We start from the raw sequence: 24,596 nt of genomic DNA on the forward strand, positions 1-24,596 counted from the left end.
GTCCCTCTCCCCGCGCTGCAGGCCCCAGCACAGCCGCAGCTGCTCCCCACAGCACCCCTCACAGCCCTAAGTCTTCACCCGCGAGGGAGGCTGGTCAGGCATGCCACAGGCACGCGCACGGTCTGCCCGGCCAACCCATGGCATCTCTGCATGCCCCCCACCCTGCACACCACCAGGTGTCGCCCCTGCTTTCTGGGCTTGTTTCCCTAGAGGCCAGCCTGGTCCTGGCAGAGCCATACCCTGAAAGAAGGGCGCCACCACACGCCCCCAGGAGCTGGGAGCGCCGGCAGTGGGGATGCCTTCCTGAGGTCCCCCTGGCTCCTGCACCCATCCCAGCAGCGGGTCAGTGAGGAGGCTCTGGGGACCTGCCACCACAGGCCTGACCAGGCAGCGAGTAGCTCTTACCGGACTTCCCCCTCCACTGGCGGGAGGTGGAGCTGGGGCGGAGCCTGCACTGCCCCTGCCCTGCCCCTGTGGGGGTCCAGTGTCCTCCCTCCAACTGGGCCCTCTGCCGGGGTGGAGCCGGCAGGTGGCTGACACTGGAAGGACTGTGCCCTGCGGTGCTCCAGGGGTGGGGGGCTACATTCCAGCCAGCTGGTTCTGAGGCAGACTCGCCAAGTCACCCAGGCTAGGCTCGAACTTGCAATCCTTCTGCCTCAGCCTCCTGGGATGACAGAACCAGCCCTGGCCTATCTTGAGGGGTCAAACTTCCCTGGACCCCAAAACCCATTTCCCAATCACATAGGTAGATCCTGAGAATAAATCAGGTGAGTGAAAAAGAGGGGCCACTCTGATCCCCAACCCTACCCAGGACTCCTCAGCGCTGACCAAGCCTCATCTGACACACAGAGGAACTGAGGCCCACAATCTGACACCGGTCTCGTCTCACCCATGTGAGGGGCCGCAGATCAATATACCCAATGCACACCTGGGCCAGCCGCCCTGCAGGGCTCAGTAAGAACACCACAGCCGCTGCCCTCCACCTGTGTTCCAGAACCCAAACACTGGGCACCAAGGCTGGGATGCTTCCAGCTGGGCCTAAAGTGTGTGGGGGACCCTGCCCAGCCTGGGGGGACATCTGAGCTGAAGGGGTTCACCCACATGAATGGACAGAGCCATTGCTAAGTTGACTAGTCTCTGCAGTGGAGCAGTGGACACATAGGATCTGGAGCAGACCGAGAGAGTGACAAGGGTCAGGGACAGTTTGAGGGATGGTCCCTGTAGTGGGGGCAGGAAATGGCTCTGGGTCCCATGCATTTCGGCCATAATTCATGTCCACTTGGCGTCTGGGAGTGACTCATTTGGAACAGGATCTTTGCAGATACAGTTGACTAAGATGGCATCATCCTGGAGTAGGGCGGACCCTAAAACCAGTGGCTTGTGCTTGTTTTGCTTCTTGTTGGCAGTGCCATGCTAGACAAGTGCTCTACCACTGAGCCACATGCCCAGCCTGACTTGTGTCCCTATAAGAAAAGGGAGGTTTGGATATAAATTCAGAGAAGGCCACATGAAGACAGAAGCAGAAATTGGGGTGATACAGACACAAACTAGGGGACGCTGGAGCCCCAGGAGTTGGGAGAGGCAGGAAGGACCCTCCCTAGAGGGAGCACAGCCCTGCATGGCCCTGGGTCTCAGAATTCTGGACTCCAGACTAAGACGGGGTCAATTCCTGTGGATCTGAACCTTCCAATTTGGAGCACTCTGTGACAGCGGCCCAGGACACTCATGTGGGAGGGCCCAAGCTCTAGCACAAGCAAGCCCTGACCCTCGGCCAACTCCCTGGGAGCCCCGCGGCTGGGAGTGTTCGGGGTGCTCCGCAACAAGACTGGCTCCATGCTGTGACCTTGGGTCTCCAGAGCCCCCAGGAGGCACATGGAATGCAAGAGTGCTGGGTGCCAATACCAGGCAGAGGCCACCAAGTTCCAGCACCCCGCTCCGAGCACAGGCACAGCAAGGCTGGGAAGCCTGGAGCCAGAGCCCTGGGGCTGTGATCTCATATGCAGGCTAGGAGGGAGGCCCGTCTCTCAAGGCGGCAGGCAGCGTGGGCCCTCCAAGGGGCGCAGGAGGCAGGGGTCCCAGGAGCAGGCTCCGTTCTTCCAGTTCTGCCCACAGGCCTCCAGAAGAAGCCTGGGCCTGGCCCTGCCTCTGTGGAGAGGCATGCTGCTGCTAGGCCAGCCTGCAGGACCTGTGTCCCAGGTGCCCCTACCCTGGCTGAGCTCAGGGCATTCTCCCACAAAGAAAGGCCAGGCAGGCTGGGGGCTCCCTGGGCTACCTCCCTGCTGCACGCTGCCCACTCCCAGGGTCCTGGGGACCAATGGCTGCAGGCCCTCACAGCCTCTTCTGCCCTCCCTTGGGGGCACACAAGGGGTCACAACACACCCTGATTTCCAGTGGAATTCCCCACCCATGCCTTCCAGAACCTTCCAAGGGGCAGAGGGACAGGGACCAATGCCAGAGAGCATTCCCAAGCACACAAGAGCCAGAGGCAGGATAGAACCCCAGGTGGGTGTCTCATCCACAGGACTGGGCTCTGGGATGGGGGATCAGGATGCTCCAGGAGGGGAGATGAGACTCAGGCCAGATATCTCAGTCCTTGGCAGGGCTGCCAGCCCCAGGCAGCAAGAAGACACTGCCCTGATGCCAACCTCGTGCTTGGCCTGCACGTCCTGGCTGCTCAGGCCACCTGGTGTCACTGCCTACAGCCCCACATGTGACCCTTGTTGGGGCTTGACAGACAGAGAGCTGGTGGGGGCCAGGCACAGCCGACATCAGACCAGATGACGCCCCAGGAAGAGCATGGCAAGTGGGAGCCCCGGAGCAGGAGCTGCTTGTGTCACCCTACCTGACGCCGAGAGCTGCAGCAGCAACAGGTCAGCACAGGCAGGGCTGAGCTGCATGGGTGCAGCCACCACAGGCCACCCCTCGCCAGGGCCAGGCCCAGTGTGGAATGCTGTCCACACTCAGACCCAGACCCCACTGACACCAACCGGAGAAGGAAAGCCACATCTAAGGAGCCACGGCCAGCAGGTACAGAGGGGCCGGGGACAACACCTAGAGCAACACAGCAACGAAGGAAAGGAAGCCCTTGAAGCCGGGCTCCAGAGGCCTGACCTGGGTCGCCTGGCTGCTCTGATGTGCACACGCCAGCTGGACGAGGCAGCAGCCCCCACAGAACAGCGCCTTTGCAGCTGCACGGGGAGGTGGGGCTTCATGAAGCAAGACAAAGCCATGCTTACAGGTGGGTGGGCAGTCACACAGCCCTCCATACCCCGGCCACACACCCGGCTCCTCAACCTCGGGTCCGAGACCCTGCTCCACTCACTCCCAGGCACGGCTCACCTTGCCTCCGACCCCAGCTGAACATGGACTGCCTGAACTGGCTTGCACTTTTAACCCTCTCTCCACTGGGCACATGTGGAATAGCCTCCTACGATGATCAGACACTTGAGCACAGGCGTCCCCTCAGGGAAGCCCCTGGTCAGGTCTTGTGCTGACATGTAATCTTTAAAGGGCATCTGACACACTGAACTTGTGGTCTCCTCTGACCCCCAGGCTGCTTTCTCCTGATGGATGGTAAGCGTCCCCACCCCCAAGTCCTGGTCCTTTGAAACCCACATGCCCTGGTTTGTCTGAGAACTGTGAGGAGTACCCCTGTCACCCCGTCTTGCTGCTACCCTCCACATGATGCTGGTGTCCCTTAGAGAACTTGAGCAGGACTGCCCACAGCCAGGCTAGACTGGCCCTAGTGAGTGACCCAACAGTCACGACCATCCCTGGGCTCCTTTCGTCCCAGCCCCAAGGGCACCGAGTGCTCTGCAGGAGGAAGGAGGCTCACTCCAAGCTCAAGGTTGGGCTATGGGCCCACCACACACAACAGACCCACGTCTGTCTCCTCCTGTGTGACAAGTGGCCGTGGACTTGGCTGCCTGAGCCACACGTGTCCTCCTGGTGCTGTGACCTGGGCACCCTGCTCCTGGGGAGCCCTCGCCTCGGTGCTGCAGCAGGAGAGGCCTCGGCCTCCAGAGGTCAGACACATCTCATGCTGCCTCTCCTCTCAAGCCCAGGCTTCCCGTCGACTTGTCCTCTGCCAGGTCCCTTCTGCCTCTGGAAGGAGAGAGCTCTCTGCCTGTGAGGACCCGCAGGACACCACGGGGCCACCCAGAGCCCCGGGAGCCCTGACTTCAACCCATCTGCAGAGCCCCCTTTGCCCAGAGAGGGCCACGTTCACAGGCCCCAGGATTCAGACAGGGCACCCCTGAGGCTGACCCCAGAGTCCAAGCACCACAGCACCAGCCACATGGTCTCAGTCCAGAGAAAGGCCACAGGCACCAAAACTGAGGCCTGCAAACGACCCGGGCGCCTGCAGGTCCCTTGAGCATGAGCATAGGGGACAAGTTACGGGAGCATGGGCCACACAGGAGGGCAGCCAGAAGCTTCACACGCAGGATACGGCCCAGGGTTCCAGACTGGCTGATTTTTGAGAGAAACCACGTGTCTAGGTATGGGTGTAGCAGTACTTGGGTGTTCAGAGTGGGCCACTGGCGAAGCCATGACCAGCTTACCCCAACCCCCAGTATTGGCCACCTCCCTCCAGGTTCCCATGAAGCCAGGGCAGAGCTGCCTGGCCCTTCATATGATCTGGAACACCCCCAATGCCATCCCCAAGACCCTAGCATTACCAGGGGTTCAGGTGGGTCCAAGCTCCTGAGGAGCCGGTCATTCCGGAATCTGACAAGTTCCCTCAAAATTCCCCTGGTGCGGTCCCTGTGCCCAGGTGACACCACAGGCTTCCTCAGCAGGCACAGCCAGTGCCTGTTCAGACCCACCTTGGGCCAGGGCGACCAGGGTCACTCTGAAAAAGCCCTGACAAGCACGCTGCTGTCCAGACCCAGACCTCGACCATGCATGGAGCCCCCTTCACACAAGGACACTGCCGGGGTGAGCACCCTGCCCTGCTCCCCGGGACCACCACCTGGGCCCAGAGTTCTGCTACGGCCAGGCAGCTGCTGCCAAGGAGGTGAGCCCTCCTTCAGCTCACCTGACCTGCAGAGGGAGAAGCCTCTGGCTCCAGGCAGGAGGGACAGCAGCCAGGGTGCGTGGCCAGCCAGTGCCAGTGCCTGGGCCACTGCCCAGGCAAGGGACGTTCTCCTTCACTTGTCAGCTCACCTGCCCTGGCTGCTCCACTCGGCAACAGTGAGTCAGGTCCATAAAAGTTTACTGCCTGTTACAGACCCTCACTGGTCCCGGCCCATGGCCTTTGGCCCTGGTGGGGCGGGGGCCTCCCAGGAAACCAGAGTGACCCGCCTTCTGGAATCCGGCGTGCCTCACTTGGATCAAAGGCCGAGACACCGCCTCTTTCAGTTTCACTTAGAGTGAGCCAGCTGAGCGGGACCTCAGTCTTCTCTGAGGCCCGAGGCGGGCACCCTCCCAGGCTGGTTCCTTCAGGAGGCTCCTGTCCTGCCCTGAAACAGAAGCAACACTGAGGACAGCTGGGGCTGGGATGGGGGGCTCCCAGAGAGGCGTGACCCCCACCTCTGGCCTCCTCCTGGGGCAAGGCTCCAATCAAACACCCAGCATCCCTGGTGTGAGCTGGCTGCAGGCTCAGGCTGTGGCTCGTTTCCAGCCCCCTGGTCACAACCCCTGGGTTTCCAAAGGCTGGATGGGCCTTGATTTTGAAGATTCACATACCAAAAAATTCATCTATTTAGAGTCTACAACTCACTGGGTTTTAGCAGACTGAGTTGTATGGCAATCATGTCGATCTAGTTCCAGAACATTCCATCACCCCAGAAGGAAGCCCTGTCCCCGAGAGCGGTCACCCCATCCCTCCCCAGCCCTGCACCCATGATCCACTTCCTTTCTCTGGATTCACTTGTTCTGGATATTTTCTACCAGTGGAGTCACACAGTGTGACTGACTTTCTGATTCTCACTGAGCATGTTTTTTGAGGTTCGCCGTGCTGCAGGACACAAACGGTGGGTCTGATCTCCCCAGAGCACCCAGCAAGCTCAGAGTGTGCAGACGACAGAGCACTGAAAACCAGTGCTGGAACCCAGGTTCTGTCCCCACCTGAGCCGCAGTCCCAAGACAGGCAAGCATATCTCCTAGGGTGGGAAGGAAGGAGAGGACCCACAGAGGCGGCAATCTCCATTGACAGTGACCTGGGGTTGGGGGTGGGTGTCCAAGAGAGGCCAGAGAGGTCTAAGGGCATGGCCCAGCAGGGGCAGAGTCTGGGTGTTCTCACCCTCAGACCACACCCACCCTCCCCACATGCCCTCTGACCACACGGCCCTCAGCTGTGGAAAAAGTGCCTGGAGTTGTTCCAAGCCTACCCACGTGAATCCCACACACATAAGCAACACGTTCACACCAGCACACACGCACAGAGCACAAAGGCACACATGTGCCCCACAGATACACAGACCTGGGGCTGGCTGGTGCCCAGACACCTCCCCAGTCCAGTGAACCACCTTCCAGGGTGTTTACAATTTCAGATCATGTTACGCCCCCCCAGAAAATGGGAAGAAGCTGGCCCCACCCCTTTATGGCAACCTGGGGGCCTGGGGACCAGGTAAGCTGACCGACACAGTCGCCTCTTTATCCGGGTGCTCTTTCGCTGTGTCAGCGTTTCCTGTGGGCTGTGCAGGAGGGGTGTCTGACACTGCTGGGACTTGGCAAGGCCAAGCTGGCCGCATGGAGGGCGTAGGGTTATGGGCTATACAGCTCAACCCAACCAGGCTGACAGAGACCCTCTGCCTTTCAGTTTCCCTGCCAGGCTGGACAGGACAGACAGGCCACAGTGAAGTGGCTGGAAAACCCATAGGGCACCCCCAGCCCCACTCCTACATACCTGGGGCCCCCACCAGGCCAAGCCCCTTGGCTGGGCCCTTGGGCTCCCACCCCCATCTGCCACTGCCCTTCTCCCTCCGGGCAGGTGTGAGGAAGCAGACTTTGGCTGGAATCCCAAGGTGAGACAAAGCACCACCCTGAGGCTCACGGGTGCCCGGCCCTCCTGGTAGGAGAGGCCCTGTGACCAGCCCCTGCCTCAGCCCTCCCACCCCCCAGTGGTCCAGATCTCACATTCCAGCTTTCTGTGAAAGCTCTCTGCAAACACCCAGGGCAGGCAACTCCTCCAGCCTTTGGGGGCCTCCCCTGGGAAAATCCAGGGTGAGGACAACCAGGAAGCCTGTGAGCAAGAGGACACTGGGCAAGTGAGGGTGGGGTTGCCAGCCTCCGGGGGTCCAGGTCCCTGTTCTTCGGAAGCCAATCCTATGCAGGGTGTCCACAGTACACAGCACCCCTGGGCTAGGCACCAGGGCCAGGGCCTCAGCTGCCTAAACCTGGCGGAAGCCCACATGTTGAGAGGCACTGCCTCGGAGTCTCTCTGGAGTCTCAATACCTGGGACAGGCAGGACCCTCTGTCCCTCATCTGCTCTTTTCTGGAGCCCTCAGAAGTTCCTACAGAGAACTGGCCCACAGCATGCAAGGATCCAGGTCTGACACATCACCTGATGGCAGGTCAACTAGGTTTCAAACTCAGATCAACCACCATGACCCCTTTGCCATACTGGAAAAACTCACTGTACCCCATCTGCCAGCAAGCCCTGATGCCAGCTGGCTCAAAGGCCAGGCGGTCGGCACACAGCTCACAGGACCCAGGCAGATGGCACCAAACATCCATGAGCAGGAAGAACATGTGGAGCTGGTAGAGCATTTCGGGAAGCAGAGTGGGGGTACCCCAGCCGCAGTTTACAGGCTCCTTTTCTTCTGAAAATGTTGATCACTTCATCCAGGGAGACCCCGGAACATCTCTGGAGGTTCTGGGTAGCCAGAACTGGAATGGTGGGAAGCAAGCTCTACTGGGCAGGACGCACCTGCCAGGCCTCCCCTGCCCTGTCCACCCACACTCGGCTGGCTCATCTCACATCCCCGTCCACCACCTCCCGGGTTTCGGCACCACAGGGGAGACGCATCCCCACACAGAACGACAGGCAGGCTGTCCTGGGGATCCGCTAACACCAGGGCCCCATCCGAACGGGCGCACGCATGGACACCCTGGGAAAGGTGCGCTGCCCCTCCTAGGGGACCGAGGACCCCTCCCCAGCAAGGCTGCACCAGGGTCTGGGCGGGAGGGCGCACAATCCCAAGGAGCCTGGGGTCAGGAGTCACGGGGATGGGAGCGATCCGAGCTCACCCGGGGGAAGGACTTGGGGTCGCCAGGCGCCCAGAGTTGGGGGTCACAAGTAGAGAGGAGTGAAGAGGCGGGGAAAAGCGGGTGCAGGGCCACCTGGAGGACTCGGGGCCAGGCCACCAGGAAAGGGGGGTCAGGGGCACGCGGAGCGGGAGAGGCTGGGGTCGCGCAGAAGCGTGGGTCCGCCCGCGGCCGGGAGCGGGCTTCGGCGGGGGACCGGGTCCCGCGGAGCGCATGGCCCACACCCGCTCGCCGGACGCGGGTCGCAGGAGAGGAGGGGTCAAGGGTCGCGGCGGGGCGGGGCCGCGGCGCGCGGACGGCGGGGGTCGCCGCCGCGCTGCCCCCGGCCCCTCGGGATCCCGGCCCGGGGCGCGGGGGGCGCGGGGCCGCGCGGGACGAGGCGCGCGCGGGCCGGGCGGGGGTCGCGGCGGGGCCCGGGCGGGGGTCGCGGCCGGACGCCTCACCTCGGACCCGAGTGCAGCCGGGCGGAGCGCGCGGCGCCTCAGTTTCCCCGAGCCTCTTGGGGGCCGTCGCTCACTTCCGGGTTCCAGGCGCCATCTTGGGGGCCCTCGCACTTCCGGTCACGCCGCGGGGCGGGGCCTGTGGGCGGGGCGGGGCCTGTGGGCGGGGCGGGGCCGCGGGCCCCGGGTGCGAATCGTGCCGCCCGGGTTTCCTGGCCCGCGACCCGCGCCGGAGCTCGAGCGCTCGACGGGCCCCGCCGCCCCGCGCGGCACCCGCACCCGGCCAGCCGGCCGTGCCCTCTACCTTCCCTGCCTCGCCCCGTAGTTCTGTTGGCCCGCTGCCTCCCTCCCCAGGTACAGTGCCCGGCGCGGGGACGCGCTCGAGGGCCCGGTAAGCCCCCGCGCCACCTCAGGGAGCGCATCCTTTCGGGCAGGGCCACGAACCTGTGGCTCCCTCTGCACAGAGGCTTCCAGGGGCCTGTCAGCATTTGCCTCACTGCGAGGAGGCTGGGACTGGGTCGTGGCACAGGTGGCCCGGGGCAGCGTTCCTGTGACTGGAGGGGCAGATGGACCCAGTGGGGACAAAGCCAGTTAAGCAGATCCCGTGTGGGAGGCGCCCCCCAACTGGGTCTCAGGGACCCCAGCATTGCCACCTGGCCCAGCTCACCACCAGCCAAAGGCACTGCACCCATTCCAACCCCTGGAATGAGTTTCCTGGTCTGCAAACTTCTGTATTCATTGAAATCTTGCGGTTGCTGCCGGGTCCCAGGCCTGGAACTGAGCGAGCTGGGGACAGAGACAGAGGAAGCCGCTGTCCAGGGGACTGAAAATCAGTACCAGACACTCCCACATGCTTGACCAAGCCTGGAGCCCAAAGAGGTATGAAGTCTCTGCCTAGGGGCTCAAGGATGGCTGCATGGTAGGATCCTGAAGCTAAGGTTTTGAAGTACAGGTAGGAGTTTGCCAGATAGACCAAAGTAGTAACTGCCATCCAGGCAGAGTAAAAGCTGTACAAAACCCTCGTCTGGCCTGGTGGGGCACAGTAGCCCTGGCCTGTGATCCCAGTGACTAGGGGAGATCCAGGAAGGAGGATTCAAGTTCAAGGCCAGAGCAACTCAGCAAGACCCTGTCTCAACATAAAAAATAAAAATGGCTGGGGGTGTAGCTTAGTGGTAGAGCATCCCTGTGCTCAGTCCTCAGTTGCAGTTTTAGTGAATGGGGAAAAACCAAAAGCATTTTCTTTAATTCTAGAAAAAGGCAAGGAAATCCACTTTCCCCACTTTTATTTAATATAGTACTAGAGAGTTTAGTCAGAGCAAGTAGGCAAGAGAAGGAAGCAAAAGGGATAAAAGCAGGAAGGAAAGAAGTCAAATTATCACGGTTTGCAAAGACGTGATCCTGTGCTTGAAGATCCAAAGAGCTCCATCACAAGACCTCTGGAGCTAATAAACTCAGCACAGTTGCAGGTGACAAAATCAACATGCAAAAGCCAATAGCTTTCCCATAAACCAATAGTGAATCTGCTAAGAAACAAATCAGGTAAAGAACTTCATTCATGATAGCCTCAAAAAAAAATTAAACACCTAGGACTAAATCCAACCCAGGAGGTGAAAGCCTTCTACAAAGAAAACTATAGTACATTGAAAAAAGAAGTTGAAGACAACACAAGAAGATGGAAAGACCTCCCATGTTCATGGATGGACAGAATAAATACTGTTAAAATGGTCACACTGCCCAAAGCAATATACAGTTTCAATGGAATCCCCATCAGAATGCCAATGACATTCTTCACAGAACCACAGAACTAGAAAAAATAGTCCTAAAATTCATTTGAATGGCCAGCATGGTGATGCACACTTGTAATCCCAGTGGCTCTAAAGGCTGAGGCAGGAGGATCACAAGTTCAAGGCCAGCCTCAGTGACTTAGCAAGGCTCTGTCCCAAAATAAAAAATTTTAAAAAGGACTGGGGATTTGTCTTAGTGGTTAAGTGCTCTTGGGTTCCATCCATAGTAGGAAAAAAAAAAAGTCATGCGGAAGAATAAAAGACCCAGAACACCAGGGGCTGGGAATATAGCTCAGTTGGTAGAGTGCTTAACTTGTGCACGGGACCTAGGTTCAATCCCCAGCACCACCAAAAAAAAAAAAAAAAAAAAAAAAAGCCCAGAATACCAAAGCAGTTCTAAGCAAGAGCTGCAGTGACAGACCCTTATCTCTTACCCTGCACAGAAATTGATTCAATGGCTCAAAGAAGACCTTGGAATTAGACCAGAAACTATACAACTCCGAGAAGAAAGTCAGGGTCAATATTCCAGCATGTAGGCACAGGCAACACTTTTTTTTTTCTGTACTGGAGAGTGAACCCAGGGGCATTTAAGCACTGAGCCACATCCTAGCCCTTTTTATTCTTTATGTTTTATTTAGAGATGGGGTCTTAATTGCTCAGGGCCTCACTAAATTGCTGAGTCTGGCTTTGAACTTGCAACACTCCTGCCTCAGCCCCCAAGTCACTGGGATCACAGTCTCGCTGCCACGCCCAGCTTCCAACAACTGCCCAGGAAATAATGCCAAGAGTTAATAAGTGGGACAGCATCAAATTAAAATGCTTCTGCACAGCAAACGAAACAAGAACCTGAAGAGAGAACCTGCAGAATGGAGAAAATCTTTGTCAGCTACTCTTCTGACAGAGCATTAATATCCAGAGTATATAAAGAACTCAAAAAAAAACACCAGAAAACCAAACAACCCAAATAATAAATGGGCAAATGAATCAAAGATACATCTCAAGAAGAAATACAAATAGCCAACAAATACATGAGAAAGTATTCAACATCGTTACCACTTAGGGAAATACAAATCAAAACTACACCAGTGACTCAGAAGGCTGAGGCCTAAGGGTCTCTCGTTCAAGGCCAGCCTCAGCAATTCAGTGAGGCCTTGCCTCAAAAAAAGAAAAGGGCCAGGAGGGGCCCGGTGGTCGTGATACCACTGCTCACTGGTGACGAGTTCTGCTCCCTCTAATGTTGAAGTTTGAACACTAGAGAAGCAGCCAAGGCAAGCGTATTAAGCAGGTTTTATTTAAAGATAATAATACAGACTTCTCCCTGGAGGGAGAAGGGGGCCATGGCTGATGTTCTAGAGTCCCAAGAAGGGAGTGCACCCTACATCTTTTATAGGTTAAATTCTCTTTTGTTCTCCACTTCTCTCCCCCCTTATCTCTCCTTCCTGCCTAGGACTAGGCCTGGTTTTGCAGGTGAGATGTAAAAAGTGAGAAGCAGATCGGGCAGGGGGAGGGCCAAGGTGATTCAGCCAGGCAAGGGCCCAGGGGGCATTGATTAGCAGTTCCTTGCTTGCAGTCCTTGATAAGGGCAGATAAATTTGATAATCAATGGGCCCCGGAGATCTTTGACATTCCATTCTCCCAGGGGCGGTCTCCAACTGCCAGAGGCAGATGGCTTTCATGGCCTCCATTTCCTTGATTTGACCCCATCCCCTATTTCTACACTAACTGCTTGCCCCCAATTCTGGCTTCAGTCAAGTGCTCCTGGGTCCATTCCCCAGTGCCCAAAACAACACCACCACCACACTGAGATTCCCTGAGTCACATCATGTCAGTCAGAATGGCAGTCAACAAGAAAGAAACAATAATAAGTGCTTGAGAGTTCCTGGAGAAAGTGGAGAAAGACGGACATCTTTTTTGGGGTGGGGGACACTGGGATTGAACTGGGGCACTGGACCACTGAGCCACGCCCCAGCCTTTTTTGTGTTTTATTTAGAGACAGGGTCTCACCGAGTTGCTTAGAGCCTCACCAAGTTTCTGAGGCTGGCTTTGAACTCTCAATCCTCTTGCCTCAGCCTCGGAGCCACTGAGATTAAAGGCTTGCACCATGGCACGTGGCACTCCACTGGGACACTTGTACTCTGTTGGTGTGACTGTAAATTAGTACAGCCACTGTGGAAATCAGCAGGTAAGCTCCTGGAAAGACCAGGTGTGGAACCACCATGGCCAGCTGTGCCCTGAAGAGTTAAAGTCACACCACAGCGATACATGCACACCCATGTTTAAAGCAGCACAATTCACAATAGCCAAAATGTGGAACCAACCTAGGTGTTCACCAAGGGATGAACGGATAAAGAAAATGTGTATATACCCAATGGAGTTTTAGTCGTCCATAAAGGAAAACGAAATTCTGTGATTTGCAGGAACTAGAGAACATTATATTAAGCAAAATAAGCCAAACTCCAAAGATCAGGGGTCCTGTTTTCTTGTCTTCTCATGTGGAAGCTGGAAGGGAAAAGGAAAAGAAAGGTGGGTAGGGATCTCATGAGAACCAAAGGGAGATCCGTAGGAGACGGCCCAGTGGGGAGGGGTGCTGGGAGGGAAACAGGCCAGACTATGGTTGTCTTTTGTGCATGTCCAAATATTTAACAGCGATTCCCATCACTATGTACAGCTATCATGCACCAATGAAAGCATGGAAAAAATTCAAATAAAACTGGTTTGACCTACATAATTCAGGCCAAAGTTCTTTTGTAACCAAACTAGAAATCACAAGGGTGCAAAAGAGGAAACTGAGGGCCATAGAGGAGCAATGAGTGACCCAGAGTAAGCTCTACTTTGGGATGCTTAGTTTTTGGCAATTTGAGTTGTGATCTTGAAATTTTCTCTCTTTTTTCTCTCCCCTTCTTTTTTGCGATGCTGGGATGAACTCGGGGGCCTCATGCACGCAGGGTACAACTGTGTTCCAAAGTTCATGAGAAGCAGCTGCGTGGAGCGAGGACTGGCACGCCAAGAGGCGGGTGTGGGGCCGATCTGGGGATGCGTGGCGCTTACTGCTGTTTCCGCATTTTCAAGGTCCTGTGGGCTGGGAGTCCCGCGCAGGAGCCAGCCTGTTCTGGCATGGTGCTCTCAGGTGGAGGTTGACATCACCTGCGCTTCACAGGGAGGAAACCAAGGCACAGGACTGTCCACAGCCCGCCAAGCCCGGGGCCTCTGTGGGCAGGTCTGCCCAGGCCCGGGCAGGTCCAGCTGTGGCAGCAAGCAGGGATCTGCTGAGTTCTGGGATGTCTAGGGTGTTCGTCAGCTCTGGGGGTTTCCAAGGAGTCAGGAGTCAGCCTGGGAGAGCCATGGGGACTGAGCTCTGGCGCTGGTCCTCCAGCTTTGGAGAGGGTGAGTCCACCTCTCTGTGACGCCCTTTCCCTGCGTAACCAGGATGGGGCAATCGCACTAGCTACCTGGGCAGTGCCTGCTGTTCCTTATGTTTTCTTTTCAGGGCTTGGGATGGAACCCAGGGCCTTGGCGCCCCAGGCAAGTGCTCCACCGTGGCCTTCCCCAGCCCTCTTAATCAGACAGCCAGAAGACCACAGAAACCTGGGGAGGAGGCTCAGGCCTGGCTCCCTTATGCTGGGCACACCCCACGCTTGTTTCCCTCCTGGGCAGCAGGAAGGACCTGAGGCTTGGTCCACCTTGCAGTCCAGGGCGGAGGCAGGGACGGGATGTGGGCAGGCAGCTCTTGGCACACTCCCAGTCAGGGCAGGTGAGGGGCAGGTGAGCGGCCTGCCTGGTGGGAGCCACCAGGACCTGGAGGAGCCACTTCCTGTTTCTCCACATTCTGGAAAGTCCCGGCATTCCCGAGCCCCCAGGGAGCCCCTCCTGCCCGCAGGGGCCCCTCACCACTTCTGCTTTCCCGCCCACTTCCCTCCAGCCCCCGCCAGGCCTCGCCCTGCTGCTCCTCCCCACTGCTCCTCCCCACAGCTGAGCCCTCCTGGGGAAGAAGGGGAAGCGCCCCTGGGGCTACCCACAGTCTCCCCTTGTTGGCTGTAGGTCTCTGTCTCTGTCCGCTGTCTCTTCCTCTCTTTTCCTACCTGCTGCCCTCCCTGAGCCGACCCTGTCCAGCCACTGGGCCCTCTCTGTGGCCAGGCCTGCCTGCCACTGGCTTGGAGGTGTCCTCAGGCAGACACCCACCACCAGGGCCCTGTGGCTACCTCCTCGCCCCACCTGGGCCCGAGCCAGGTCCTGCCTGCCAGGCCTGGTGGCTGCGTTGTGTCAGGACAACTCAGGCAGCTGCAGACCGCCCGGCCGTGCGAGATCATGGGGACAGGCCTTCCTCCTCGCACTCCTGGGCCCCAGACCTGGCAGGCAGAAGGGACAGGACGAGGAGGTGTGCCCGAGAGCCACAACCTCACTCCCGCCAGCCCGGAAACCTGCTGGTGTTCATTCAGTGTGAAAGTCGCTGGAAAGTCACATGCACGTGTCTTCCCAGGCACCATTGCAGGAAACCCAGCCACTGAGCGTTCCAGACCTCACCTAGGATCACAGAGCAGGGCCGACCTCGAGCGTCCTGAGAACGGCCAGACCTCCACGCCTGTCCCTGGACGCCAGACTGCCCTTACCTAATGCTCCCCACACCCAGCCCTGCCCAGGGCCCAGGACCCTGCCTGTCGGCCCAGCTGCTGGGGCTGAGGCAGAAGGCTCTCAGTGAGACCCCATCTTAAAATAAAATAGGAGGAGCTGGGGTGCAGCAGTGATGGAGCCCCGGGCAAATCTCTGTGCCCCGAAACAAAGCAGAACAAAAGAGCCCGAGGGTCCCAAGAGCTCCTCTCCCTCCCGAAAGCAGGGGTTCCCTGAGAGTGTCTCCTTGCTTTCTTGGTAAACCTCTGGCCTTTGGACTCATCATCCTGGGCAGAGGTCCCCTCTCCAGGACTGGCGCAGACCCCCCCATTGACACTAGAAGGCTAGGGTGTAAGGAATCCCACGGAAACCACACCGGACACGGGAAAACACATAAGGGAGTTTATTAAGCAAACAATGTATCCCTGCAGGGTAGGTGAGAAAATGAGAGGAAAAGAAAGGGAACGAGAAAGGGCGGGCACAAGAAAGTGTGAAAGCCAGGAGGATGGAGAAAGTGAGGAGAGAAGGATGAGGAAAGACGGAGGGCAGCTGCAGTGAAGCAGTTGAATTCCACCGGCTAACAGGGGACCAATGTCGGAGACTCGCAAGCTGACTGATGAACCAATAGCTAGCCAGGATGTTCACAGACTGACAAGTGGTCGGGAGGCGGGGAAATGGCTGCACCGGAAAGGGCGGGGGAGCAGCTTTGTACATGACATAGGGCAAGGCCTTTATCCCCCAGGGGCAGTAGGGAGCTACGGGAGACTCTGGAGGAACTGAGGACACCTATCTGCCATCAGGTGCTGGGCCGGCCTGGGCACAGGGCCACGCTCAGGATCAGACATTCACCTGGTGGCCACCAAAACCAGAGGAGGTTGAGTGCTGACCCACAGGCCCTGAAAGGAGCCTCCCCACAAAGGGCCAGGCTTGCGTGTGGGAGGCCCTGGGTGCGTCGGGACTGTGGGTTATCACGACACCGTGCACCCAACCCTGTCAGGGGGAGGGAGCCATCAGAGGACCTTGGCCAGGCCACGGGGAGCCCTGGGAAGATGTGGAGTACCCAGGAGGGGTGGCTTGGGTGGGAAGAGGCACAGGACCGGCTGCAGGGCCTCCACAGGTGGAGCGCCAGCCACAGCAGAGAGCAGGACACACGGGCGCCCGGGCCACAGAGAGGCAGGATATTGGAGCAGCAGGGCACTAAGTCTGCACCAGAATTCTGGGCAAGGGTCCTGGGCACCCTGCCCCCTGAGTGTACCTGGGACTAGCCACCTTGGAGCCTCCCAGCCTGAGGCAGATTCCAGAGAGCGGGCTGGCCTGCCACACTCATTCCAGGCCCAGCAGCAGGAGGGCTCCGCAGAGGCCTTTGGCGAAGGTCATGGAATCAGGCCACCCTCCTGTCTGCTGCCTCCTGCTGAAGCCCGCAGAGCCTGCGAAGAGGTGGACCCAGCCCGTCCTGGCCCAGTCACCCCTGCGGAGTCTGCAGGATGCCACAGAGTCCGGACTGCAACAGGGAAGGACTGGAGCTGGTCTGGGGTGCTTCTCCCTTGCTGGTCATCTCATGCCCAGCTGCCACAAGGACAGCAGAGTGGAGCCCACAACACAGGAGTTAAGACTTCCAGGGTTCAAATGCAGATTTTCCATCCAAGCAAGGTACACGGCCTCTCTTCGGCCTTGGCTTGCCCATCCTCACAGTGAGGATGATCACAGTACCTCTCAGGGGGCTGAGGACTCGGTGAGGGCAGCAGGCAACAGGCACCCGGACTGGTCCTCAGGCTGCAGTGAGGGCTTAACAGGGAAAACAAGACACAACAGCACAGTCAAAAGGTGGGCAGTGAAGGAGATCCAAGATGGTGGACTAGAGGGAGGCATTCATGGTGGCTTCGTAACTCGGGTTTCAAGCAGAGGATATCTATTTCTTGGTGAGGCAGTCTTTGCTGCTTATTGCTCCTCTGTTGTTTACCCCATTTGTCTACTGCGATCGCCTGCAGTCTGCCAGCATATCAGCGACATTTTGAGTGCAGATTGCTCATTGACTGGCACCTATCATCCACCATTTGCCTGCCTCTTGCCTGCCCATCGCCTGCCTTTCACCTACCCATCACCCACCACCCAAGGTTCACCTGCCGATCTTCTGCCAGTTGCCAGCAGACCAACGGCAGACTGCCAGTGGATCGCCAGCTGCCTGCTGTTGCCCAGAAGCCCGCTGTCACAGTACCTGCAGGCCTACACGTGGCTGCCATCGTTTTGAGACAACAGCCAGGACTTGTAGGACCCCTGACCAGACTGACCATGCCCCACCTCCAGGACCCCTGCACAACCAACCACACCCCGCCTCCAGGACCTCTGGCCACCACATCCACGCCCCGAGCTGCAGCTCCCTATTTGCCAACACTTTTGGAAGCCAGAGCGGCCATCTTGGGTAATCCTGGAAGCCGGAGCTCCCATCTTTAGGTGGGGCAAACCCCATCCTGAGACGCCTGCTGGAGACTGGAAGCTCATTGTCAGTACCTCTCATGCATCAGGCTACTGGAGACTGGGAGGTCTGAATACTGTGTGACTGTTACAGTGTAGGTTTTCTTTCTCCTCCTTATTGAACAATTTTAAGTTTTTATTTCTTTACTTTTCTCACTCTCTTTTCCTTTTGTTTACCTGTTCCCTCAGAGTCTCTTTCTCCCTCTCCTCATGCTAACAACCAACTTCTTTTGATTACACTCTCACTCTTTCTATGACCTAGAACTTCTATATATTATTTTCTTATCCCATTAACAGCTGCATCCTACATCCCTTCCCATCCTCTTTGTCCTCCATTAGAAACTGCAGACCTTATTGCAAATCTGTTTGTTATACTGTACATAATAATTGAAATCATTCTGTTTATTGTGACAATATTGTTAATGTCCTCATAGGGGCTATTTGGTTTAGGGTTGCATATTGTCTGAACTGGGTGCTGCTAATATGGATCTCTCCCTTAAAGAAGTTTTGGAAACCTATAGGGTCACTATAAGCCTATAGGGGGAAACTACAATACCACAGATCTGCAGCGCTAGAGGGGAAGATACATGAACAACATGAAAAAACAAGGGAAGAAAATGATCCAAACAAACCTAGAGTCTATACTAATAGAACCCAGTGACAGCATGGTAGAAGGAATGTCAGAAAAGGACTTCAGATTATACATGATTAAGATGATTCGTGAACCAAAGCATGAGTTAAGAGAGCACATGCTGGCAATGAATGATCACTCCAATAAGCAGTTGAAAGATCAACTGCAGGAAGCAAAAGATCATTTCAACAAAGAGATAGAAAGTCTCAAAAAGAAAAAAAAAAAAGGAAATCCTTGAATTGGAGGAAACAATAAACCAAATAAAAAACTCAATGGAAAGCATCACCAACAGTGTAGACCTTTTCAAGACAGAACCTCAGACAATGAAGACAAAGTATTTAATCTTGAAAATAAAGTTGCCCAAACAGAGAAGAAGGTAAGAAATCATGAGCAGAATCTCCAAAAACTATGGAACATCATGAAAAGACCAAATTTAAGAATTATTGGGATTGAGGAAGGCACAGAGATACAAACCAAAGGAATGAACAACCTATTCAATGAAATCATATCAGAAAATTTCCCAAACCTGAAGAATGAAATGGAAAATCAAATACAAGAGGCTTACAGAACACCAAATGCACAAATCACAACACATCCACACCAAGGCACATTACAATGAAAATGCCTAACATTCAAAATAAAGATAGGATTTTGAAGGCTGCAAGAGAAAAGCATCAGATTACATATAGGGGGAGACCAATACAGATATCAGCAGATGTCTCAGCCCAGACCCTAAAAGCTAGAAGGGCCTGGAACAACATATTTCAAGCTCTGAAAGAACTTGGTTGCCAACCAAGAATCCTATACCCAGCAAAACTAACCTTCAGATTTGAAAATGAAATAAAATCCTTCCATGATAAACAAAAGTTAAAAGAATTTACAAATAGAAAGCCTGTGCTACAGAATATTCTCAATAAAATATTCCATGAGGAGGAAATGAAAAACAACAATGTAGGTCAGCAAAGGGAGGAGCTACCCTAAAGATAAAACCAATCAAAGGAGAAACCAAGTCAAGTTAAAAACCAAAAATAAGCCCAAATGACTAGGAATACCAATCATTTCTCAATAATAACCCTGAACGTTAATGGCCTAAACTCATCAACCAAAAGACACAGACTGGCAGAATGGATTAAAAAGAAAGACCCAACGATATGCTGCCTTCAAGAAACTCATCTCATAGAAAAAGACCTCCACAGACTAAAGGTGAAAGGATGGGAAAAAACCTACCACGCACATGGACCCAGTAAAAAAGCAGAGGTTTCCATCCTTATATCAGATAAAGTGGACTTCAAGCCAAAGTTAGTCAGAAGGGATAAAGAAGGACATTTCATACTGCTTAAGGGAACCATAAATCAGGAAGACATAATGATCATAAATATTTATGCCCCAAACAATGGTGCATCCCTGTACATCAAACAAATCCTTCTCAATTCCAGGAATCACATAGACCACAACACAATAATTCTGGGAGACTTTAACACACCGCTGTCACCACTGAATAGATCTTCCAAACAAAAACTAAATAAAGAAACTGTAAAACTCAATAACACAATCAATAACCTAGACTTAATAGACATATATAGAATATTCCATCCATCAATGAGCAGATTCACTTTCTTCTCAGCAGCACATGGAACCTTCTTGAAAATAGACCATATGTTATGCCACAAAGCAGCCCTTAGGAAATGCAAAAAAATAGAGATACTGCCTTGTGTTCTATCAGATCACAATGGAATGAAATTAGAAATTTATGACAAAATAAAAAACAAAAATTACTCCAATACCTGGAGACTAAATAATATGCTATTGAATGAAGCATGGATAACAGAAAACATCAGGGAGGAGATAAAAAAAATTCTTAGAGATAAATGAGACCGATGATACACCATATCAAAATCTCTGGGACAGGGGCTGGGGAGATGGCTCAGTTGGTAGAGTGCTTGCCTTGTAAGTACAAGGCCCTGGGTTCAATCTCCAGCACCAAAAAAAAAAAAAAAAAAAAAAAAAATCTCTGGGACAACGTGAAAGCAGTGCTAAGAGGAAAATTCATTGCATGGAGTGCATTCGAGAAAAGAATGAAAAGTCAACAACTAAATGACCTAACCTTACAGCTGAAAGCCCTAGAAAAAGAAGAATGGAATAATAGCAAAAGTGGTAGAAGACAGGAAATAATTAAAATCAGAGCTGAAATCAGTGAAATTGAAACAAAAGAAATAATTTAAAAAATTGAAAAACAAAAAGTTGGTTCTTTGAAAAAAGTAAACGAAATAGACAAACCCTTAACCACACTAACAAAGAGAAGGAGAGAGAAAACCCAAATTACTAAAATATCATGACAGACACCACTGAGATACAGAACATAATGAGAAGCTACTTTGAAAATCTGTATTCCAATAAAATAGAAACTACCGAAGACATTAACAAATTTCTAGAGACATATGCTCCTCCCAAACTGAACCAGGAGGACATACACGATTTAAACAGATCAATATCAAGCAATGAAATAGAAGAAGCCATTAAAAACCTACCATCCAAGAAAAGCCCAGGACCAGACGGATTCTCAGCCGAGTTCTACAAGACCTTCAAAGAAGAACTCATTCCAATACTTCTCAAAGTATTCCAGGAAATAGAAAAGGAGGGTACCCTACCGAACTCATTCCATGAAGCTAGTATCACCAATATCCTTGAATATACATGCAAAAATCCTTAAAAAATAATCCTGGCAAATCACATAAAAAAACATATTAAGAAGATAGTGCACCACGATCAAGTGGGGTTCATCCCTGGAATGTAAGGTTGGTTCAACATCCATAAATCAATAAACATAATCCATCATGTCAATAGACTTAAGGATAAGAATCATATGCTTATTTCAATTGATGCAAAAAAAAGCATTTGACAAAACACAACACTCCTTCATGCTCAAAACACTAGAAAAAATAGGGATAGTAGGAACATACCTGAACATTGTAAAGGCTATTTATGCTAAGCCCATGGCCAACATCATTCTTAATGGAGAAAAACTGAAAGCATTCCCTTTAAAATTGGGAACAAGAAAGAAATGTCCTCTGTCACCACTTCTATTCAACATTATTCTTGAAATACTAGCCAGAGCGATTACACAGACTAAAGAAATTAAAGGAATATGGATAGGAAAAGAGGAACTCAAGCTGTCACTATTTGCTGATGACATGATTCTATATTTAAAGGATCCAAAAAAAAAAAAAAAAAAAAAAACTCCTCCAGAAAACTTCTAGACCTCATAAATGAATTCAGCAAAATAGCAGGATATGAAATCAACACACGTAAATCTAAAGCATTTTTATATGTAAGTGATGAAATATCTGAAAGGGAAATGAGGAAAACAACTTCATTCACAATAGCCTCAAAAAAAAAAAAAAAAAAAAAAAAACTTGGGAATCAATCTAATCAAAGAGGTGAAGGATCTCTGCAATGAAAACTACAAAACATTGAAGAAAGAAATTAAAGAAGACCTTAGGAGATGGAACTATCTCCCGTGTTCTTGGATAGGCAGAATTTATATTATAAAAATGGTCATACTTCCAAAGATGCTATACAGATTTAACACAATTCCAATTAAAATTCCAAGGACATTTCTCATAGAAACAGAAAAAGCAATGATGAAATTCAGCTGGAAGAACAAAAGACCCAGAATAGCCAAAGCAATCCTGGGCAAGAAGAGCGATGCAGGAGGAATCACAGTACCAGACCTTAAACTCTACTATAGAGCAATGGTAACAAAACCGGCAGGGTACTGGCACCAAAATAGACAGGTAGATCAATGGTGCCGGATAGAAGACATGGAAACATACACACATAAGTACAGTAACCTCATACTAGACAGGGTGCCAAAAATTTGCAATGCCTCTTCAACAAATGGTGCTGGGGAAACTGGAAATCCATATACAGTAAAATGAAACTAAACCCCTATCTCTTACCCTGCACAAAACTCAACTCAAAATGGATCAAGGATCTAAGAATTAGACCTGAGACCCTTTAATAAATAGAAGAAAATGTAGACCCAAATCTCCATCACATTGGCTTAGGACCAGACTTCCTTAACAAGACCCCCATACATAAGAAATGAAAGCAAGAATCAATAAATGGGACGGATTCAAACAAAAAAGCTTTTTCTCAACAAAGGAAACAATCAATTATGTGAAAAGAGAGCCAACAGAGTAGGAGAAAATCTTCAGACACAGCACTCATTTCCAAAGTTTATAAAGAACTTAAAAAAAATTTACACCCAAAATACAAAGAACCCAATCAATAAATGGGCTAAGGAACCAGCAGACACTTAATAGAAGAAGATATACAGGTGAACAACAAATACATGAAAAAGTGCTCATCTTCCCTAGTAATTAGAGAAATGCACATTAAAACCACCCTAAGATTTTATCTAACTCCAATTAGCATAGCTATTATCAAGAACACAAGCAATAATAAGTGTTGGCCTGGGTTTGGGAAAAAAGGCACACTCATACATGGCTGGTGGAGTTGCAAATTTGTGCAGCCATTCTGGAAAGGAGTATGGCGATTCCTCAGAAAGCTTGAAATAGACCCACCATTTGACCCAGCTATCCCACTCCTTGGCCTATACCCAAAGGACTTAAAATCAGCATATTACAGTGATGCAGCCACATCAATGTTCATAGGAGCTCAATTTACATAGCTAGATTGTGGAACCAACTGAGATCCCCTTCAAATGACGAATGGATAAAGAAACTATGGTATATATACACATTGGAATATTACTCAGCCATAAAGAAGAATAAAATTATGGCATTTGCTGGTAAATAGATGAAGGTGGAAAATATCATGCTAGGTGAAATGAGCCAAATCCGAAAAACCAAAGGCTGAATGTTTTCTCTGATAAGTGGATGATGATATATAACAAGGGGGGGGGGGTGGCAGGGAAGAGGCGAAGGGAAGAATGAAGGAACTTTGGATGTGTAGAGGAAAATGGGGTGAGAAGGGGTGGGGGATGGGAAGACGGCAGAATGAGACAGACAGTATGACCCTATGTATGATTACATACATAGGTATGTAAGGGTGTGAGACTACATGGTGCACAACCGTAGAAATGAATAGATGTACCCCATTTGTGTACAAAGAATCAAAGTACAGTCTGTAAACATTTTAAAAAATCTTAATAAAAAAAGAGATGGATTAAAAAGAAAAAAATAAAAAGGTGGGCAACCTCGGCGCCCACCCGCAGTGGAGGGACCCCTTCAGCCAGTGAAGGAAGGCAGGGAAGCAGACAGACCCACCCGGTCTGACCAGGAGCAACGGCCCCAAGCAGCCAAGCTCCCCGGCAACCAGCAGCCTTGGAGCCTCAGCTCCAGCCCCGAGAAGCCCGAGCAGACTGCACCTGAGTGGTGCAGGTCCTAGTGGCACCTCAGCGGGAGACTGAGGGTGGGAATGAAGGGTGCACAGTCACAGAGACAGCAAAGTGGCTCCCTGGAAGGAACAGCAGCTGAGCCAGGACGGCACCTGCACGGCGCTCTCAGGACTGCTGCTGCAGCTCGTCTGTGAATGTGCCGCTCAGGCAACACACGCCTGTGGTTCCAGCATCCTGGGATGCTGAGGCAGGAGGATGGCAAGTTTGAGTCCAGCCTGGGCAACTGAGACCCTGTCTCAAAATAAAATAATAAAAAATGACAAAAAAAATAAGATGGGGGCTGGGCTGGGGCTCAGGGGGAAGCACCTGTCTAGCATGTGCAAAGCAGTGGGTTCCATCCTCAGCAGCACATAAAAATAAATGAATAAAATAAAGGTCTATCAACATCTAAAAAATATTTTTTAAAAATTAAAAAAGGCGGGTAGAGGGCTGGGATGCAGTGAGCAGCACAGCACACCCCTGGCACAGGCAGGTCCACCTTGGCACTAGCCCTGGCTGCGCCAATGGCTGTGAGCAGGTAATGGAATGCCTGGTCGGCCAGGCTGAGGTCAGGTGGTTGTGGGGAGTCAGACAACTGGGTCAGAACCCAATAAATGAGGTGTGGTGGGACCTGATGGAAACAACTCCTGGCAGAGGGATGCTATCCAGGCAGGCTGCCTTCTTATCACTGTGGGGCTGGGGTGCGGTGATGTCTGTAGACAACAGAGGATGCCTGAGTGGGTTACAGTAGCACCTAAAGAACACAGGCAGGAGGTGGAGGTGATGCTCGGGTGGGTGGATGGTGGAGGGTGGAGGGTGGAGGTGGATGGTGGAGGGGGAGGGTGGGGATGGTGGAGGGTGGAGGGTGGATGGTGGAGGTGGAGGTGGAGGTGGAGGTGGTGGATGGTGGGGGTGGAGGTGGAGGTGGAGGTGGAGGTGGAGGTGGATGTTGGATGGTTGGAGGTTGGAGGTGGAGGTGGATGGTGGAGGTGGAGGTGGAGGTGGAGGGTGGAAGTGGAGGTGGAGGTGGATGTGGAGGTGGAGGGTGGAG

General features: G+C 53.0%; 1 protein-coding gene and 1 long non-coding RNA gene across 3 annotated transcripts in view; both read right to left on the reverse strand.

The window, feature by feature from the left end:
• The window catches only part of SBNO2 (strawberry notch homolog 2), a 46,979-nt gene extending 38,197 nt beyond the window's left edge, over positions 1-8,782 (reverse strand). For both annotated transcript variants that reach the window (XR_013759839.1, XM_079114817.1), the window contains exon 1: positions 8,656-8,782. The gene's annotated coding sequence lies outside the window, so the exon portion shown is untranslated. The remainder of the gene's footprint in view (positions 1-8,655) is intronic.
• A 14,516-nt stretch (positions 8,783-23,298) lies between these two features.
• On the reverse strand, positions 23,299-24,296 carry LOC306646245. Its single transcript, XR_013759830.1, has 2 exons — positions 24,177-24,296; positions 23,299-23,797 (listed from the first exon to the last, which is right to left on the reverse strand). It is a non-coding gene; the product is annotated as an uncharacterized lncRNA (long non-coding RNA).
• Between the last annotated feature and the right edge of the window lie 300 nt (positions 24,297-24,596).

This window comes from Sciurus vulgaris (genome assembly GCF_902686455.1).
Source record: "Sciurus vulgaris genome assembly, chromosome: 16".
Lineage (NCBI taxonomy): Eukaryota > Metazoa > Chordata > Mammalia > Rodentia > Sciuridae > Sciurus > Sciurus vulgaris.